A 9,061-nucleotide genomic window follows, 5' to 3' on the forward strand; every position below is an offset into this window, starting at 1 on the left:
TCTCAAAGAAGTTGCAGTTGAAGTGAATATGATAAAAATAAGTTGACCAAAATTATCAAAGAACTAGTAAGAATCTTTTCATGTCGATATTTGCTAGAATCACAGATTGATATCATTATCTGTTAAATTGTCAAAGGAAAAGCAAAAATATAAGCACACCACAAAATGTTTAGAAACAGTGTAATATTGTAGCAAAATTACTCATTTTTTTTTTTTTTTTTTTTTTTTTATTTAACACAACTTCTCACTGTATAGGCTAGGCAGGCCTTGAACTAAACCTCCTCCCAATTCAGCAGGCCATTCCCTAGGATTCTGGGATTAAAGGTGTGAGCTAACACACCCAGCTAAGCAGTGACTAGGGAAACCTTGTGGAGATTTGCTTGTGGAACTTGGCCTCAGAGTTAATTCAGTCTTCTATCCATTTAGAACTCACCAATGGAAAGGGACTTGGGAAGAAGTGGGCGTTGTCTCTGGAGACTATAACAGGACACTCCAAGAGCCAGCCAGGTTCACTCTTCAGCAGTCCTGACAGAGTGTGTTTCCAAACATTCTGGCTCCAGAGACTGCTAGATCTACCCACACCTTGAGGATTGGACCCCAGAGCTGAACTAATATTATTGTGTCCTGAGTCAAGATTGCTGAGCACAGAGACAAGTTGTGCAGAAATGGAGTCAGACATGTCACAAGCCTTCCAGGAAGAACTCACCTGCTTTATCTGCCTCAACTGCCTTACAGACCCAGTCACCATAAGCTGTGGCCACAGCTTCTGTCAAGCCTGCCTTCATCTTTCAAGGGAAGACATCCAGCTTACTATCTATTGCCGTATTGCTGGGAACAATCTGAGCAGAAGGACCTCAGAAGCAACACTGTTCTGAAGAAGCTGGTGTCCATTGCCAGACAAGCCAGCCTCATGAAGTACCTGAGCTCTGAGGAGCATAAATGTGTGACCCACAAGGAGACAAAGAGGATCTTTTGTGTTGAGAACAGGAGCTACCTCTGTCAACTCTGCTCTGACTCCCATGAGCACAGAGGTCACCAACACGGTCCCATGGAAGTAGCTGCTGAGGAGCAAATGGAAAGACTTTTACAGCAAATGGCATCTTTGTGGGAGAAGATCCAAGAAAATAAAGGGAATATAGAGGCAGAGAACAGAAAGAAGAGTCTATGGACAGACTACTTGACACTGCGGGAGCAAATGGTCAGGGCAGAGTACAGGAGTCTGTGTCCTGTCCGGGGTCAAGAGGAAGAGCAACATATTGAGTCTATGCAAAATGAAGGCCAACATGTTTTAGAAAAGCTCAGCAGAAGAGAAGCCATGATGGTCCAAAAGAGACAACAGGTAAGAGAAATGTATCAGGAGCTGAGGCAATGTCCCAGGAGCCACATGAACTACTGCTCCAGGGTTTGGATGACATGTTCAGGAGGAGTGAGTCAATGCAGCAGCAGCTGAGCATGCCCCAGACTCTGAATCTAGAGCTCAGCTCTCTACCCATCAGTGGACTGACTGAAAGCTACAGCCACTTCCTATTCAACTTTGTCTTTGAATTTACAAGCATATGCCCTAACAATGTGAAGCTCTTTGATGTCATAAGCAGATGCAGCTTCAGACCTCACGGTGAGGATAGATCTGTGGTTTCTGCTAGATCCTATTTGGCTTCCTGGGGATCAGACTGCTTCTTCGCAGGGAAATATTACTGGGAGGTGGATTTGAACAATTCCTGGAACTGGGCTGTGGGGGCCTGTAAGGATTCCTGGATTAGCAACAGAAACCAGCTCATTGAATCTGAGGGTGCCTTTCTTCTGGTGTGTGTGAAGGAGGGTGATCATTACAGTCTCCTCACCACATGCCCAGTATTCCAGCACTATATAGAGAGACCACTGGGTCGGATTGTTGTGTTCCTCGATTGTGGTATGTGTATTTAATTTTTCTTAGAGAACAAAGATAGATACAAGCTAGAAAATTCACTCAACTTAATTAGCACAAGATAAAATTATCTCTGAAAAAAAAAAAAGGAACGTAAAAAAAAAAAAAAAAAAAAAAAAAAAAAAAAAAAAAAAAAAAAAAAAAAAAAAAAAAAAAAAAAAAATCAGTGAATACGTTTTGTTTCTGAACAGATGAAATAATCTCTAATATAACAAATATTCTCTTTTTTTTTTTTTTTTTTTTATATTCTCCGGGCACGTCAATCCCTCTGTCAGGCCTTTCTTCTCCACTGGCCCCATGTGATCCTCGGAAGATGTAATCCCAGTACGTTAGTGTTTTTATGTATTTCTTATTGTATTGTTACCTCATTTGTTGTTATTATAAATTATAATACGATTAAATGACAAAAAGTGCTCTCAGTATTTGTGCTACTGGTGTCATATTTAGGAAATGGTCTTCTGTGCCAATGTTTTCGAGACCACTTCCAACTTTCTCTTCTATCAAGGTCAGTTTAACTTGATTTATGTTGAGGTCTTTGATCCACTTGGACTTGAGTTTTATGCATGGTGACTGATATGGATCTATTTGCAGTCTTCTGCATGTTGACATCCTGTCATGCTAGCACCATTTTTCTGACTGGTCTACTTGGGCGACTGTCTAGTGAATACCCTAGCTTTCATCACAGAGCCTTCATACAGTGACTGATGGAAGCACATGCAGAGATCCATGGCCGGGGGCCAGGCTGAACTCTGGGCATCTGATCAAGGAGAGAGGTTAGGGGGGGTGGACATTCTGTGGGCAGGCAACGTCCAGGGGAAAAATGTGCATAGGTGACCAGCCACACTTCTGGAAACCCATGATCTGTGCACTAATAGCTGTGCATCCCACATAGAACTAGACTAGGCCCTCTGGCTAAACGGGAGGCTGTTGTTTAGTGTGAACTGTTTGGGAGGCCCCCACATAGGTTGATCGGATCTGCCCCTGGAGCATGGGTGGACTTTTTGGAGCCCAGCGCCTAGGGTATGACACCTTGCACAGCCTTGGTGCAGGGGGGAGGGGCTTGGACATGCCTCAGCTCTTGGAGTGTGCCAGGCTCTGCTGACTCCCCAGGGGAGACCTTGATTGGGAAAATGTGGGGAAGTGGGTGGGTTGTGAGGGAAGGCTTGGGTTTGGGAAGAGGGAAGAGGAGGGATCTGTGATTGGTATGTAAAGTGAATAGAAAATTTCTTAATTAAAAAAAGTGTATGGCAAATCTTAAAAGTACAACAACAAACAAACAAAACAACAACCTTCAATTTTCTGTCCTCAGTCCCGGAGTGCAAAACCTGAACCTGATCAGTAGTTCTCTGTCTGGTCCCTTTTGTGCCAGGGTTCTTGTTGGTGGTGTTTTCTTTGTGCTCTAACAAGTAAAACTTGCCTGGGGATCCATCAAAGGAAAAAAGCCAGACACTATATTAAACACAGTGGTCAGGCAGTGGTAGGTAGTGCATGCCTTTAATCCTAGCATTCGGGAGGCAGAGATTCATCCAGATCTCTGTGAGTTCCAGGCCCCACTGGGAGGGAACAGAGCCAGGTGTGGTGGCACAGGCCTTTAATCCCAATACTAGTTAACCATAGAGGTCTGGAGGTCAATACAGACAGACAGGAAGTGATAGAGCTGGTCAGAAAGAGGAAGTGATGTAGTTGGACAGAGAGAGGAAGAAAGATGGCAGGGCACAGAAATGTATAAATGGCATGAGGGGGAGAGGAACTAAAGAGCAGTTCAACTGAGACCCTCAGGGGTGAGGACTCAGAGGCTTTCAGTCTGAGGATTCATGGAAAAGGATTGCCTCAGGAGCTGGCCATTTCTTATTCTGTTTCTCTGATCTTTCAGCTTTCACCACAATATCTGTCTCTGGGTTTTTGTCTATTAATAAGATCATTTAAGATTTGTGTTACATGTTCAGGAGAACACCAGGAAAATCATGGACTATTGGCATTAAAAATAAATAGACTGCTTGTGTGTGGCAGTGCACAGCTGTCATCCTAGTACTCCAGTGACTGGGGAAAAAAAATTGGGAAATTCCAGGGCAGCTTGGGTTATACCTTTCTCACAAGAATGAAGCCCATTAAAATTCTAATGTTTAGCAGAAGCAGTACCAATCAGCACAATCACTTTCGTAAACTAGCCAGATCTAAGAAAGCTAAGCATGTCCACACACTGGATGACTTAGTAATGTCCTCTGTAGGTAGCTTCATGCTAGAAATCTATACTTTTATTCACCAAGAGACATGCATTAGAATAGTCATAGGTGAAAAAATGTTCATATCAGTGCCTGGGGAGATGGCTCAGTGAGTAAGAGCATTTGCTAAGCAAACAGGAAGATCTGAATTCAAATCCTCAGCAACCCTATGAAAGCCAGGCAAGGCCTCTCACGCCTTTTACCCTAGCTTTGATGGTTGGATACAAGCATGTCCTTGGATCATGCTGGTAGGCCCCCAGCTAAAATGTTGTTTCAGGTTCAGTTAGAGACCCTTTATCAAGGGAAAAACCTGGTGTGTAATAGAGCAGGATATCTGAAATCCTTCTCTGGTCTCACCCAAACACACATTTACCCATGCCCATATGTACTGTACATACAAATAAAGTGTTCATCAAAATAGCCAAAGTACAACTACAGTGCTCATCACCAATAGAATGAGAAGTAAATGACAGCTGATTAAACATGGGACACTGTGGTGGAATTTATTGCACCCCAACAAAATTTATCTGGGGATTAGAGAACAGAACCAGCCACTTTATTAGCCAGAGCATAGATAGTGATGGCACACACCCTTAATCCTATCATTTTTCAAACAGAGATCCCTGTGAGTTCAAGGCCACATTGAGAACGGAGCTTGGCAGATGGCACATGGCACACACCTTTAATCCCAATACTTGAGATTGCATGCCTTGGCTTGGGAAGCACACACATCTTTAATCCCAGGAAGTAAGATGGCAGGGCAGAAAAATTTCTTTAAGGCGTGAGGAAACAGGAACTCACTGTCTTGAGACTGAAGATTTCAAAGAGTTTAGAATTTTAGTTAGCTTGCTCTGCTTCTCTGAGCTTTCAGTTTTGACTCCAATGTCTGTCTCTGGGTTTTTTGTCAATAAGACTTTTTAAGGTTTGTGTTACATAAAGGGACAGTATCACATAAACTGCATATGAACAACTAGAGATTGATCCAGCTGAAGAATTCTGGAAGACTTCTTAGAATCCAAACAAGAGAGTGGAGCTGTCTATTCACCCATCCCCACCCATTCTTTCTTAGAGTCTCTATCTGAAGACATGAAACTACTTCAATGAATAAATGATTTTTCCTATTTTTTTGATTCTTTTGCTGTACTATTCACAACATTTGCTATGGCTCTAGAAATTGTGGAAGAGGTGTCAGAAGATAGTGTTAATCAAAATACTAGGAAATCTGCTGTGAAGCAGTGTATCCTAGAAATGGTTACATAGACAAGAGTAGAACAATGAATATGTTGACATGGATGTGGGAAAGTTTGAAGGAACAGTGATGGCTATTCCTGGTTGTCAAATTGACCACTTGTGGAATTAACTAAAACCCATGAGATAAGTGTGGTAACCACTCTGAATCTAGAGGATCAAAACTAAATGAATACTCAAGCACACACATACAGAGAATGGGGCTGAGGAAGAGAGACAGAGATAGAGAGAGAGACAGAGACACAGACACAGACACAGACACAGACACAGACACATACAGAGAGAGCATTTGTTCAGTCTGCAAGGCTGGATGTCTCAGCTGGTCTTCAGTGTACTTTGGAATCCCCACCCCCAAAAAAGGCTCTTATACCAGTGAAGGGATGAACTGGCCAGTGAGAGTGAGGGCAAGATAACAAATAGGAAACTCTTTCATCTTTTCTTCTTCCATGTCCTGTATAGAGGCTGCTACCAGAACATGCAGCTAAGATGTAGGTGTATTCTCACACCTCAAAATGTGTGAGTGTGGGAGCCCGTTCTCAGGTTCCTGGTGGCTTTACCCACCAGGTCCGAATAGAGGATGATCAGGACCATGGGCCTGAGTGCATGTGTCTGAGATGGTCTGCACTTGGCTGTGCTGAGGAAGGAGGTCTTTTGCTCCACCCCTTGGTGTGTCTATAAAAACCTTGGGGCAGAGACAGTCAGGGCCCTCTCGAGGCTATCCTTTATTTTTTATCTGTTTATCTCCGCAAGATTCTCTGCTATAAATCCCTCTATGTAATTTCCTTGCTGCTCGCACTCAAGAAAACTCTGGGGAGCTGTGGGGTTGGTGGGTAAACGCCCCACAGAATGACGCCATGAACAGGGACTAAAGAAAAAAGAAAAAGGGACTAAAGAAAAAAAAGGGGGGGACAAAAAAAGGGAGGACAAAAGACAAATTAACAGGGACTAAAGATAAATAGGGACTAAAGATAAAGGAAAATAGTTTTATTACAGAGTTTTTTGCGTAAGTGCTGAGTCAGCCCTGCCAGTGGAAAGGCATGCTGGTGTTATGGAAAATATATATATTATTGAGAGGCAGGGGTTTTATCCTCGAGAGAAAAGGAAAGCCAACTGGAAGGATGTCCGATGAAGCAGCGAAATTCTCTCCTGTCAAAATTTTCTATCTTCTATCCCTTAATTTCTATCTGTGAAAAATAAGTATAAGGTATAGGGTAGTAATATAGTTAGGAAAAACTTAGAAGTGTAAGACTGTGTAGGAAAAAAATAAGTAAGGCAACTAGACAGAAAAACTTCAATTTTCTAACTTTGGGGGCTATGAATGCAAACTGGGGGAAAAATCTTTCTTTGAGCTTTACGGGTAGTAAAAAAGCTCTTCTCTGAGCATATGACGAAGAAAAAGTTTCCTATGGAAGCTTTTGACCTGGGGAGAGCTGAAATGCTAAATCCAAGAGGCAGGAGAAAGTGATTTCTCCCTGAGGCAAAAATGTGGGTGTAAAAAGCCAAAAAGTTTAAAGTTGGGAAGTTTTGGGAAAAGTTGGTCTTTCTCCTGGGGGAAAAAAATCTTTCTTTTAAACTAAAAAGCTTTTCTTGGAAAATTTGGGGGGAAAAATCTTTCTAAAAAGCCTTAATCTTTCTCAAAAGCTCTCTTAAACTTAAAAACTAAATTTGTCCTTCTGAGAGAGGACAAAAATTAGAATCACCTGAAGATATTAGTATGGGGACTACCTGTGATTAGCTCTAAGGGAAAACAACAAACTTAAGACAGCAAAACCTCTCTAAGTTCTCTCAAGCTTTGACAATCCTCCCTGCAATGCATGAGGCAGGAACAAGTTTCTAAAAACCTCTTCTAAGCTCTGTCTCTTCAAGCTAGTAAAAGACAGTGGGTCAGAGTCCCCTGAGGGAAACGCTTGGGAGAGTGTGGGTAAAGAGCTACAGAGAGCCCAAAAGGGCAGGAAACTACCTGAGAAAAGCAAAAAAGCCAAGCTTTTCAGTACAGTGGAGCTGAGACACCAAGTGCTTTGTTTCTGAGTGAGCGTTTCAGAATGAAAATGTGCTCCTAATCGTCCTAATGCAAAGATCCCCTGAAGCAATGCAAACTGTTAGCATTGTATCCTCTCTTCTGACCAAAAACCCAGAGGCGACTGGCCAGCATCTCTGAGTTGGAGTGCATTTCAGGGATACTAGGGTTCCTGCACTTGTAAACTTCCTGGAGCACAGAGCTGAGGCAGGAAGGTGCAGGACCCAGGGGAAGATTGCTAATGAACAAACAAAGCTAAAGCTGGTGGGAACAGCACAGTTGTCTGCTTTCCTACAAGTCCCGGGTTGATAGCTGCAAAAAGAAATCTGAGAAAAAGCTTTCCTATCAGAGTAAGGACCTTTCTGGGAAAACAGTAAAGCTGAACTGTGTCTGAAGCAGTTGTGCTGCTGAGTCAGAACACTGTCTGGGGAAAGAGCCCAGCCAGGGCAAAACAGAACTATCCAGGAGAAAAGCTTTCTTTTCTGTCAGAGAAAGCACCTCTTTGAGAAAGCTTTGTTTCAACTGACTCCCAGTGAGATGAGGGAGTGTAGCCCTCAGGGGTGATTGCCTCTGGCATAAGCTCTGTTCTTGAGCACCCAGACAAGCAAATGCAACCCACTGGGGGACTGGGTCAGGTGAAAGCCTGATGAGGCAAAACACCTGTCCTAATGGGAGTTTAGAAATGGCAAAAACCTCCCTTGTTAGATTTTCAGTCTGTACGCAAACCACACAGACCCCGAAAACAGAAACGGACAAAAAGCCCTACCTGCAGTAGCAGGGAAAGCCACCACTGTAGTGTCGGAAACTGTTTCTGGGGTAGAGGGGATAAACTGAGACCAAACTGGATACTGTCAGGGAGAAAGACTCTGAAGAAACAGAGGGGACAGATTCCTCCCCAGAAAATGCATGACCTGACAAAGCTGCTAGAGTTTGAGGCAGATTCAGGGGGAGAAAAAAAAAAAAGCCCCTACCTCCAAAGGCAGCTAGCAGAGGAACAGAGCCGCAGACATATACCTGAAGCTCTGCATCTGGAAGCAAAGGAACAAGCAAAATGAGAATAAGATCAGTGGGAGAAAATCTCTCTGAAAGAGCTATGGAAAAGTTGTTGTACATGATCTTGTTTTTCACTGACTGGCTAAGACAAACACAAGCCCCGAGGAAAGTTGCTATCAGAAATGCCAGCCTCAATTCGCGCTAACGAGGCAGGTGCAGTTCTGATTTGGGGGCCAGCGTCTGATGAAGGGGAAACACCTGTTAAAGCCAGTTGAGAGACTAGAAATCTCCCAATGTGCCATAGCTGAAAATGTAAAGTACTTGTTCAAATCTCCCGTTGCAAAGGCAAGAGACTTTGTTCTAGCCTCCCAGGCAAGTCTAGTAAAAGAGAACCAGTTGACTCTCAGACCCGAAAAGAACTATGGGAAATCAATGATATAAGGAAAATGATACAAGGGACTGATATGGGACTGATATTATGGACTGATATAAGGGAAATGCATTCTGGGAAAGGTATTTTTTCTGCTAAACATGGTGACATTGCCCTGAAACACTTTTGTCAGCTCGAAAATAGGTTCATGGTAAACTTAAAGTACAGCTTTTAAAAGAATAAGGAGGAAAATCATCTAAGAGTTTAAGTGTCAGTTCCAGTGAAAA

Source organism: Peromyscus leucopus, chromosome 4 (assembly GCF_004664715.2).
Source record: "Peromyscus leucopus breed LL Stock chromosome 4, UCI_PerLeu_2.1, whole genome shotgun sequence".
Taxonomy (NCBI): Eukaryota; Metazoa; Chordata; class Mammalia; order Rodentia; family Cricetidae; genus Peromyscus; species Peromyscus leucopus.